This window comes from Engraulis encrasicolus, chromosome 14 (assembly GCF_034702125.1).
Source record: "Engraulis encrasicolus isolate BLACKSEA-1 chromosome 14, IST_EnEncr_1.0, whole genome shotgun sequence".
NCBI lineage: Eukaryota > Metazoa > Chordata > Actinopteri > Clupeiformes > Engraulidae > Engraulis > Engraulis encrasicolus.
In genome coordinates, this window is record NC_085870.1 from 7,737,935 (window position 1) to 7,750,555 (window position 12,621).

The 12,621-nt window shown below is 40.4% G+C and overlaps 3 pseudogenes; all 3 read left to right on the top strand.

The window, feature by feature from the left end:
- Nucleotides 1–1,510: 1,510 nt before the first annotated feature.
- On the top strand, nt 1,511–2,146 carry LOC134462970 (transcription factor HES-4-A-like; annotated as a pseudogene).
- A 4,714-nt stretch (nt 2,147–6,860) lies between these two features.
- Nucleotides 6,861–7,495, top strand: LOC134462971 (transcription factor HES-5-like; annotated as a pseudogene).
- A 3,777-nt stretch (nt 7,496–11,272) lies between these two features.
- On the top strand, nt 11,273–11,908 carry LOC134462972 (transcription factor HES-4-A-like; annotated as a pseudogene).
- Nucleotides 11,909–12,621: the final 713 nt, after the last annotated feature.

Below are 12,621 nucleotides of genomic sequence, written 5' to 3' on the forward strand. Positions count from 1 at the left end.
AAAGCTGTCACTCGTTGTTGACGTTTAAATGACCTTTTGAAATGCTGACAATGTGGAGATCTCTACTAAGCAGTCTACCAAAAAGATAGAGCAACATCTGCCACATGTGAACATCATCACTGCTGTTTCCAAGATCTGGCCGGAGTTGTTTCCCTCCATTTTTGATAGTCATCATGAAAGGAAATGTGGAAATAAACACATATGCAAGTTCTTTTCAGTCCTGAGGAATAGGTTTTCGCTGAAGGTATATCTAATGGTAATTTATTGGAAAGCTATAAAGTTTTACATGTTGGATTTTCATACACATTTTCATATTTCAAAACGTTTACATTTCTACTTCCTGTGACTTGCCAAATAGATGCTTCTTCTCTCCTATTTCTCATCTGTCTAAAAACATAATTTGTTATACATTATGAAGGAAGGACTTAATCAAGCCAGTGTGATAAGGGTTTGGAACAATCTCAAAATTTTGCAAGGTTAAAAGTATGTCACCAGTGACGTATTTGCCTGAGGCCCTCATTAAGCATGGCTCCTCTACAGCTCCCCTACAGATGGCCTGCCATGATCAAGGCACACTTCTATTGTTCACTGGAGGCTCTTGTCAATGGGCAGAGTGTGGGAAAGCTCAGAGAGGAGACTCTCAGTAGTTTGAGCACAAGTATCAATAGTCCCATCACAGAATGTGACCCATACCCAGGGGAAAAGGCACGCGTTGCTATAATGACAGTGACTTTGTGTGATGTAACACATTTTCACATTTTGCACTCTGATTTAGGCCTTACAATGTGAACAGAGAGAGGGCCTTATCAGCTATGCAATGGCTACTGTGCAATCGAAAATGGGTCTCATGACATTATGGAAATCGCTTCCATGTTCAAAACTAAATATTTACATGTATAGAACATCCTATTATTATGCATGCTGCATGAGTGGACCGCTCAGTGATCGTTGTTACATCTGAAGATCCCCACTTATGGAGGCAGATTTCCCTCCATTTCTTTATACTCCACATAGTCCTGCAAAGGTGTTACAAGTTACATACTGTATGGTGGAATGGTATGTATCATCAGTTTTACAGATTTGATACCACCTGTTTTTTTTATCAAGACTGTCATGCAAATTAATTTAAATTAACCTTACTTACCAATTGTATTTATATATCAGGGTATAGTTTTCAGAAGTGTGTGTGCAGTAGTGAGTATGGCATGTGCCATAACTTGTGTGGGTATGCCTGACCCCGGCATCAGGCAGCACAAGTCTTCCCTCAGGGTCAGCCGTTTCCCACATTTACACAGTAGCTCTGTGGGTCTCTTTCTCCATCACCCCAACCCAGCACCTGTTCCCCTGAGGTTTGACCATTGTCCCCCAGCAATGGGAGAATCCAGCATGTGGCAGCTCCACACTCCTCATTGTCCTCTGCAGCTCAACCATTGGCTACTGACTGTGAGAAACTCCAACCAGACCAAGACCCACACATTCACATGGAGATTTGGGAGTATAAATAGGGGACATGAAGCCAGTGGTGATCAGATTTACTCTACAGAGAGATCTACTACAGCTGCAGCGATGGCTCCAACAATCACCACTACAGCAGACCACCCAAAGGACTACATGAGTCTTTCCCACAAGGTAAATAGTAGAACTTTGACCTTTCTTGAACTTGATATCATTTTGTTGTATATTTTACCCTGAAATAGTTGACTGAACAAATGTATTAATGGTGTCTTCTTTATCTTTGCAGCTGAGAAAACCAATTGTGGAGAAGTTGCGTAGAGATCGCATCAACAACTGCATTGAGGAACTGAAGGCTCTCCTGGGTCCACAGCTCCTGAACCAGCAGCCCGAGACCAAGCTGGAGAAAGCCGACATCCTGGAGATGACCGTTTGCCTGCTGAAACAACTCCAGAAAAAGACTTCGTCCTCCCTTAATGTGGGATTTCCCACTCAAGAGGTTGCCAATTCCCTGTCAAAGGATGGAGCTCAGACACACTCCCATGGAGCTGTGCTGAACCACTTGCAGACCCTGAAGATGTCCTCCAAAGAAGCCATGGAGGAGTCAGTCCTGTCCCAGACCAGAGTGTTTGACCTGGACACGTTGGGCAAAGAGAACATTCCAACCAGGAGCTCCCCCTGGAGGCCTTGGTAGAACACTACAGTGAAGTTCACATTGAACTTGTGAAGACCTTCCCTCTTCAAAAGATGAACTTTGTTGATTTCTGCAAATGCAGCAGTTATTTCCACTTTTCAATGAAAAGACGTATAATATGTTTCCAGATGGAAACTTGTAGCAGAGCTGATAATAGTCAGCCATATTGTTTACTTTATGGGGCCCTGATACGCTACGTACAGTGACGTTGAAACTGAACTTATGAAGACCTTTCTCACTCAAAAGATGAACTTTGTTGATTCCTGTGAATGAGTTATTTCTCCTTTTCAATGAAAAGAAGTTTAATACGCAGAGCTGATAATAGTCAGCCATATTGTTTACTTCCTCCATGTTGCTATGCAATGTCAAGCTGATCTTCTTATATTGTTGCTATGCAATAACAAGATGATTAACATTTTGTTTCTATGAAACTTTGTTATGGCTGTATGAAACATATTCCTAATTAAGGAATACTGATTTAATTTCCATGGTTTTACATGATAATTGTTTTACATTGACTGTATATGAACAAATGTATTGTTCTTTTTTATGCTTTGATTATGAAGCAACATTTTGTGTCGAAAGAGACACCATTTGTAATGATAGCATATCTGGTATCAAGATATATAACACTTTCTTAATATTTAAGAAAAAAAAATGTAAAGTCATTTTAAAGACTGCTACTTTTCGAACAATGCTTTGATGTTGTAACAATGAAAAGCTTCTGCGTATATGAAGCTCCCAGTGTCTTTCATAAAGACATGTTGATTTGTTTCTGTGAAGAGACTACTGATCTAATGTCAACACAATTGTTCTTTTGAAGAACATGTTCACTCATGCTAAATGCTTGTTTCACCTAAGCAAGAAATTATTGTTTGCTTCACTGAAGCAGGAGATTGAATAAAACTCCTTTCTCAACATACTACATTTGACTTTGTTCTTCTTATTGTGATTTCCCAATCAACACACCTTTTCAGAAATACTCTGAAATGTGAAAACAGCTGACTGCTACTCTTTCTCACTCTGAGGGATTCTCGACAAATGAAAATACCTGGCGAAATAATAAAGAGTGGCATAGGGACGTGATAGGTGTAATGGGATTTTGACTGCTGATAAGAAGAAGATTCAGCATCTTGCGTTGGTAAAATTATGGTACTAAATGAAAAATCTTATTTTCCTCACCTATGCAAAGCTCTAGCTAGCCAGGCATGTGGCATCTGGTGCCTCAAACCTGTTTTATTTAATTCCACTGAAGGATGGACTGTATTACTGTAAAAAGTTACAGACCTCTGACGCTTACACACGCACGCACGCACGCACGCACGCACGCACACACACACACACACACACACACACACACACACACACACACACACACACACACACACACACACACACACACACACACACACACACACACACACACACACACACACACACACACACACACACACTTTTGCATTTTACTGAAAGTATGTCAAGTTCAAATAGACAGTGTAAGAATTTCCTTAAGTTCCAATATCATTGCAGTAATGATTTTCATCCCTCCTATGGTTGGCCTGAAACTGGACACCTCTCCACTGCACTCCAAGTCAGCTGGGCAGCAGGGGGAGATGGGACTCCCTGACTAATGTGGGGGGTAATGAGACACACTCCTATTGTTGCTCCATTGAAGACAAGTGAATGGAGAGAGTGTGGGAAAGCGTGCTGGACTCTCTCACAGACCTCTGGGGGTCAATAGATGCAGACACCTAAGCCATTAGGTCAAGGAAAATAAAATATTCACAGTTACATAAAATATATATACCTACAGCTACATACACTATTATTTTACAACAGAAACCTATGAGCTATAAAGCAGAGCTTAAAATAAGTATTTAAAAAATGTTAACAAGTTCTCTATCCTTGATGTCTTGTGGTCCAAGAGACGAATGAAACCATCCAAACACATGCTTTAAATGTGTTGCCATGACAGTATAGTATGTTAACGTGTAATTGTGGAGGACTGTTGAAATTGCTCGCAATTTCTGGTTTGCTGCAAAGATGTACACTTCCCTAGTCCACAATGATTTCTATGAATGGGCAGAGTGTGGAAGCCCACAAGAGGAGAATTCCAGTTTTAGCATCCACATCACCACTGAGGATTCCACAGATATAGACAACTGGGAAAAGACACATGCCTCTTCAAAGTTGCTACCTCTACCATATATGCTACAGCATTGAATGAAATCCAATGATGGCACGGTAATGTTATCAGAGCTACAGCCAACATGCTTTCTCTCTGTTTTCTCTGACAGGTGCAGAAAGTGCTTAAGTCAAAAAGGGTCTATAGCAGGGGTCAGGAACCTATGGCTCTAGAACCACATGTGGCTCTTTTGGGAACTGTATATTGCTCTTACTTATCTAGGTTTGCCAACCTTCCCTTGAACTACGGAATTGTCCTGTATTTATAAATAAAAGTATGGGTTCCATATTGTGTTGAAACGGGACAAGGTGGGTTAAAAAGTGTTAAAATGCTGGAAATTACATCTAAAAAATACAAAATTCTCCCAGACCTTCACCATAATGAAGTTGACAGTTGGCAACCCTATACTTACCTGTTATCAATAAAATCAATAACTTGACAGTACACTCTAAAATTGTTGGGCTTTATTGAAATACATGCTTTTGATTGTATGTAGTGTTTTTTTTAAAATGGTATGGCTCTCATGAAAGTTTCTTTTTTTAAAAATGGTGTCAATGGCTCTCTCCACCAAAAAGGTTCCTGACCCCTGGTCTATAGGTAGCAGTACAGTAGCCTACAACAAAATATTCAACTTGTGTCAGTTTATATTCAAAAATAGAATCTGTATGCTAGTCAGACTTGTTTCCCTCCATTTTTGATGGTTATCATAATCATAACAGATATGTGGACTACCTTTGGAAGAGTAGTTGAAACTTCAGTTAAGGAATATATTTACCTGAAGGTAGGCCTAATGGTAATTTATTGGAAAACTATGTAGGGTTTACATTTTACAACACTTACATTTCCATTTCCTATTGTTTTCCATATAGATGCATCCTATGTCCTATTTCTCTTCTTTAAGGAAAAAAAATTACGAAGGACGGATTTGAAAAGGCCAGTGTGATCTAAGGTTTTGAACTGTCTCCAAATTGTTACTATTATTTATCAAGGCTAAAAGTATGCCACCAGTGACGTATTTGCCTGAGGCCCTCATTAGGCATGGCTCCCCTACAGATGGCCTGAAGAAGGCACACTTCTATTGTTCACTGGAGACTTGTCAATGGGCAGAGTGTGGGAAAGCTCAGAGAGGAGACTCTCAGTAGTTTGAGCACACGCATCAAATAGTTCCACCACAGAATGTGACCCATACCCAGGGGAAAAGGCACGCGCTGCTATTATGACAGTGACTTTGTGTGACGTAACACATTTTCACATTTTGCACTTTGATTTAGGCCTTACAATGTGAACAGAGAGAGGGTGTTATCACCTAGGCTATGCAATGGCTAGGTACAATCAAAAATGTGTTTCATGACATCATGGAAATCATTTCCACGTTTAAAATAAAATAGTTACATGTATAGCAGTGTTCATTTTGTCAGCTTTTTTTTATTTAGTCGTAGTCTTAGTCACAATGACGAAAATCAATTTTAGTCTTAGTCATATTTTAGTCATTGCCTTCCCAATTTAGTCTTAGTCTTTGTCTAAATGACAATTTTTAGTAATTTTAGTCAACACTGTACATAATAGAACTCCTCCACACACTGGTTCTCTTTTTAACATATAGGCTATCATTGATTATAAAAAATAAACCTTCTCCGCATACTGCTTCTCTTTTTAACATATATCACACTTTGCAAAATGAAACTTCTTCACACTCTTTTTCTCTATTTATTTAACACCAGTATTAATTTAGTCAGCTTTTTAAAATTTAGTCTTAGTCTTAGTCACAATGACAAAAATCAATTTTAGTCTTAGTCATATTTTAGTCATTGCCTTCCCAATTTAGTCTTAGTCTTAGTCTAAATGACGAAAATCAAAAAAGGGCTTTGACGAAATATTTTAGTCATAGTCATGGTTGACGAAATTAACACTGATGTGTAGAACATTCAATAATCATTCAAACTGCATGTGAGGAAACGTGTGGGAAACCATGTTGGCCTCTTTATCTGCAAGAGAAAGGCTGTCCGCTGTTACATTTGAACACCCCACACGTATGGAGAGAGATTTCCCTTCATTTCTTTCTACTGCACGTAGCACTGCAAATGTGTTCATTTTACAGATTTTATATAATCTATTATTTATTAAGCCTGTGATGCACATGAATATGAATTAACCTTCTTGGCCAAATATATTTAAGGATGACATCAGGGTATACTTTTCAGAAGTGTGTGAAGTGGCGAGTATGGCATGTGCCATAACTTGTGTCGGTATGCCTGACCCCAGCATCAGGCAGTACAAGTCTTCTCTCAGGGTCAGTCCTTTCCCACATCCACACAGTAGCTCTGTGGGTCTCTCTCCATCACCCCAACCCAGCACCTGTTCCCCTGAGGTTTGACCATTGTCCCCCAGCAATGGGAGGATCCAGCATGTGGCAGCTCCACACTCCTCATTGTCCTCTGCAGCTCAGCCATTGGCTACTGACTGTGAGAAACTCCAACCAGTCCAAGACCCACACATTCACATGGAGATTTGGGAGTATAAATAGGGGACATGAAGCCAGTGCTGATCAGATTCACTCTACAGAGAGATCTACTACAGCTGCAGCGATGGCTCCTACAGTCACCTCTACAGCAGACCACCCAAAGGACTACCTGAGTCTTTCCCACAAGGTAAATAGCAGAACTTTGACATCCCTTAATTTTGACAGTATCTTTATAAATGTGTCACTTAGATCAGCCACGTTAAAGAACAAACGTATTTATGGTGCCCTCTTCATCTTTGCAGCTGAGAAAACCAATTGTGGAGAAGTTGCGTAGAGATCGCATCAACAACTGCATTGAGGAACTGAAGGCTCTCCTGGGTCCACAGCTCCTGAACCAGCAGCCCGAGTCCAAGCAAGAGAAAGCCGACATCCTGGAGATGACCGTTTGCCTCCTGAGACGACATCTCCAGCAAAAGAAAGCCCCATCTGCGGCCAGCCAAGGTTACTCAAGGTGTGCTGAAGAGACCATTCACTTCCTTTCAAGACACAGTCCCATGCAAACCTGCTGGCCCAGTTCAAGACATCCCTACAGCCACCCAGCGATGAGTGGAGCAGAGAGGATATGGTCCCCTGTCAGCTGAGTTCTAGTGTTCTGGGGAAGGACAAGAAACCGTCCAAGGGCACCCCCTGGAGGCCGTGGTAGAGCACTACATCCCTGAGACTGGCACTTGGCCAAATTTGCTGAGGACGTAAGTGGAAGGACACTATTGTGTCTGTGTATGCAGAGTATTCAACTTCTTTACTTCAAAAGAGAACATTTTTCTTTTCCATGAGAAAAGACTTTTTTTTGCAATTCATGCAAAATATTGTCTTCTGTGAAGACATACATGACTTTTACTTGTAAGCAAGAGAGATAATTACAATTTCTGGTGAAATAGGCTACTGATCTTCTGTGAAGATATACTCATATTTTTAAATGTGACCTTTCTGACTTCAAATTGAAGCATCTAATGGGACATCCATTACTATTTAAAATCAGTTCTTTGAGTATTGTCCATTTTTGCTTTTAAAATGTGATTATTTCTTCTGTATTCATTAATGCAGCAAAATGTCTTGAATATATTCTCAACAATGTTGACATTATTTTATCTTTGTTATCTGACAAATTGTCAGCTAATATTGTTTCTGTGAAATGTTGTGATTTTCATATTCTTCTTAAGCTTAATGTATAGCTTTGTTTACGGTCATATTCTGTAAATGACTGGATCCCATACTAAGATCTCAGATGAATGAGACATATTCCATTTTCTTAATATTTAAGAAACTAATTGTTGCCTTTAAAGCAAAGGTGTTATTGAGACGCATAATTGATGTCAAATGTGACACCAATTTAAAATGTTACTCATGTCTTTTGTAAAGACAGAGTTGTGTAAAACATTATATCCTCAAAGGAGAGATAAAAGTGTGATTGATTTGATGACAAACATGTATGTGATCAAATGTCTTTGGATGTCCAATTACCTTCTGGTATTGCAGAATCTGCAATAAATATATTGACTACTATTTTCAAGTCCTGTTGTCTGTCATTTCATTCAACATTTCAGTCTTTGATTGAAACATGTCTAAGGATCTTCAAGATGCGTAGCCTTTTACTGCTGCAGGGGTCACCAGCGACACTATTCATTTGCTGAAAATGTTTAACTACATCATAACAACATTGCTATGACATTACAGAGAGCCATAGTGCTGCGCTAAGGGGTTAATCTGCCAATGAAGAATTCAAAGCTGACTCTCTCAGCATAGCTTGCCTTGCACACATGACCATCAACATTACTCGCACATAATTGAAGACCTGTATCAGACAGAGGTGACATCCCAAGTGACCTAAATGATACCACAGATTTAAATTACCAAATTATATACCGGTAGGTCTGTGGATTTTCTTTAGATCAAAAGGAAGCTCTGGTATGCTAAAAACAATCTGATACTGGCCCTACCGTGGCTGATATGGTAGGGCACACATTTACCACTCGGCCGACCCGGGTTCGATTCCCGGTCCGGGTCCTTTGCCGGTCCTTCCCCGTCTCTCTCTCCCAGCTCACTTCCTGTCTCTCCTCCACTGTCCTGTCTCACAAAAACCAATAAAGGCTGAAAAGGCCCAACAAAAATACTTAAAAAAAACATTCTGATACTAAAATTGTGTACAGTATTGAGGGCTGTATCCCTGTCAGCACGCCTGACTCCATCAGATTAAGTCTCCTCTCAGGGTCAGTCCTTTCCCACATCCACACAGTAGCTCTGTGGGTCTCTCTCCATCACCCCAACCCAGCACCTGTTCCCCTGAGGTTTGACCATTGTCCCCCAGCAATGGGAGAATCCAGCATGTGGCAGCTCCATACAACCACTGGCTTCTGATTGCGAAAAACGTTAGACTTCCAACTTTGAACAGTAGCCAAGATGATGGCGCACATGGACACATTTGCTCCAGGTTTCTCAGTTACCGTATGCTATTGTACTTGGCACTTTAAAACATCCATACGTTCCTCTTGCACATGAGTAACCTTGGCATTTAGGCCTACTGTGATTCTGAACTTCAGCACAGTGACAAAACAGTATTAAAGTTAAACAAGAACTACTGTACAACAACATCAATAATGGACACTCAAAATACATAGGCCTACTCCAAAATACCCCAGTCCAACCAGAAACACAGTCTGGAGGCTTTACATTTGGAACAGGGTAGCACTCAAGCTTTGCCAAGATATTGGATGATTTTCTATTTACTACATGCGGATAGTAAAAACCACACCACCAATGCTTGGAATGTTGTGTCAGATATTAAAATGTGTTATTATTTGTCTCACACATTTAAATTCAGGATTATCATTTTTGACATTTCCTTGAATGAGATTTCACTTTCATATAATTTCATGTCAATAAGTTACCAGGAACACCACAGCATTAAACTTGTCAGAGGGGTGAATATCTTTTCTAATATGGTAATGAGACACACTCCTATTGTTGATCCATTGAAGACAAGTGAATGGAGAGAGTGTGGGAAAGTGTGCTGGACTCTCTCACAGACCTCCCATTGGTCAGTAGACAGATGCTTAGAGCTGTTTTGGAGTATTTATTAGAAAAGTAGCAAGTTTTATTTGTGGAACTAACATAAATACAGATTCATACTTTAAACATTCAAATATTTATTTCCATTTGCTATTAGGCTACTACTGATGGTGTTTGGAGACAATGCACATGTGTCTTTTCCTCTTTTTTCTCTTCTGGGGTCAAATATAATTTGAAACACCTAATGCAGGACTCAAACAAACTAGTTTGATCCTTGGGCTTGAGAACTGTCTCCAATGTTATTTTACACAATTTGAAAAGCAGTAAAAAAAAAAAAAAGAAAGAAAGAAGAAGAAGAAGTCATGTAGGTATGGCTCCCCTACAGATGGCCTGCCATGATCAAGGCACACTTCTATTGTTCACTGGAGGCTCTTGTCAATGGGCAGAGTGTGGGAAAGCTCAGAGAGGAGACTCTCAGTAGTTTGAGCACACGCATCAAATGGTACCAAGGCAGAATGTGACCCATACCCAGGGGAAAAGGCACGCGCTGCTATAATGACAGTTGACTTTGTGTGACGTAACACATTTTCACATTTTGCACTCTGATGAGGAGACTCTCAGTAGTTTGGTCACAAACATCAATAGTCCCACCGGAGAACTTGACCCATCCACAGGGGAAAAGGCACGCGCTGCTTTAATGAAATTCTGTAACGCCATGATGGTGACATCTTACACACTATAACTCTAGTTCTCCAATGAAAGCAGGCCTATCATTTTTTTAATCATGCAATCGGCACCATTTTATTCAGTATATAATCCTTATCCATTTTATACCTGTAGCCTACATGTTCTTGCATCTTTAGAATACTGTATGTCGTTTCAATGCGACTGAACTGGCCCTGCCGTGGCCAACCGGTAGGGCTCTAGTCAGTGTGGCTGACATGGGTTTGATTCCCGGCCCGGGTCCTTTGCCGAACCGTGTAAATTTGGATAACACTAAATAACATCCTTGTCTTAATTTCAGATCAAACTCCTGTGCAACTGTATTTTTACATACATAGGCCTACATGATACTGTGGAATAACTCACTGCATTATCTGAGACGGCAGTTTCAGAAGTGTGTGTAGTAGTGAGAATGGCATGTGCCATGACTTGTGTGGGCATGCCTAACCCCAGCATCAGGCATCAGATTAAGTCTTCTCTCAGGGTCAGTCCTTTCCCACATCCACACAGTAGCTCTGTGGGTCTTTCTCCATCACCCCAACCCAGCACCTGTTCCCCTGAGGTTTGACCTTTGACCTCCACACTCCTCATTGTCCTCTGCAGCTCAGCCATTGGCTACTGACTGTGAGAAACTCCAACCAGCCCAAGACCCACACATTCACATGGAGATTTGGGAGTATAAATAGGGGACATGAAGCCAGTGCTGATCAGATTCACTCTACAGAGAGATCTACTACAGCTGCAGCGATGGCTCCAACAATCACCACTACAGCAGACCACCCAAAGGACTACATGAGTCTTTCCCACAAGGTAAATAGTAGAACTTTGACCTTTCTTGAACTTGATATCATTTTGTTGTATATTTTACCCTGAAATGGTTGACTGAATAAATGTATTAATGGTGTCTTCTTTATCTTTGCAGCTGAGAAAACCAATTGTGGAGAAGCTGCGTAGAGATCGCATCAACAACTGCATTGAGGAACTGAAGGCTCTCCTGGGTCCACAGCTTCTGAACCAGCAGCCTGAGACCAAGCTGGAGAAAGCGGACATCCTGGAGATGACCGTTTGCCTGCTGAAACAACTCCAGAAAAATACTTTTTCCTCCCCTAATGTGGGATTTCCCACCCAAGAGGTTGCCAATTCCCTGCCAAAGGATGGATCTCAGACACACTCCCATGGAGCTGTGCTGAACCACTTGCAGACCCTGAAGATGTCCTCCAAAGAAGCCATGGAGGAGTCAGTCCTGTCCCAGACCAGAGTGTTTGACCTGGACACGTTGGGCAAAGAGAACATTCCAACCAGGAGCTCCCCCTGGAGGCCTTGGTAGAACACTACAGTGAAGTTCACATTGAACTTGTGAAGACCTTCCCTCTTCAAAAGATGAACTTTGTTGATTTCTGCAAATGCAGCAGTTATTTCCACTTTTCAATGAAAAGACGTATAATATGTTTCCAGATGGAAACTTGTAGCAGAGCTGATAATAGTCAGCCATATTGTTTACTTTATGGGGCCCTGATACGCTACGTACAGTGACGTTGAAACTGAACTTATGAAGACCTTTCTCACTCAAAAGATGAACTTTGTTGATTCCTGTGAATGAGTTATGTCTCCTTTTCAATGAAAAGAAGTTTAATACGTTTCCAGATGGGAACTTGCAAAGCAGAGCTGATAATAGTCAGCCATATTGTTTACGTCCTCCATATTGCTATGCAATATCAAGCTGATCTTCCTACATTGTTGCTATTCAATATCAAGATAGTTGTTTCTATGAAACTTTGTTATGGTTGTATGAAAAATGTTCCTTATTAAGGAATACAGATTTAATTGTCATGATTTTACATGATAATTATTTTATTTTGACTGTATGAACACATGTTATGTCTTGTTCTTTTTTGTGCTTCGATTATGAAGCAACATTTTTTGTCGAAAGAGACACCATTTGTAATGATAGCATATCTGGTATCAAGATATATAATACTTTCTTAATATTTAAGAAGACAAAATGTAAAGTCATTTTAAAGACTGCTACTTTTCGAACAA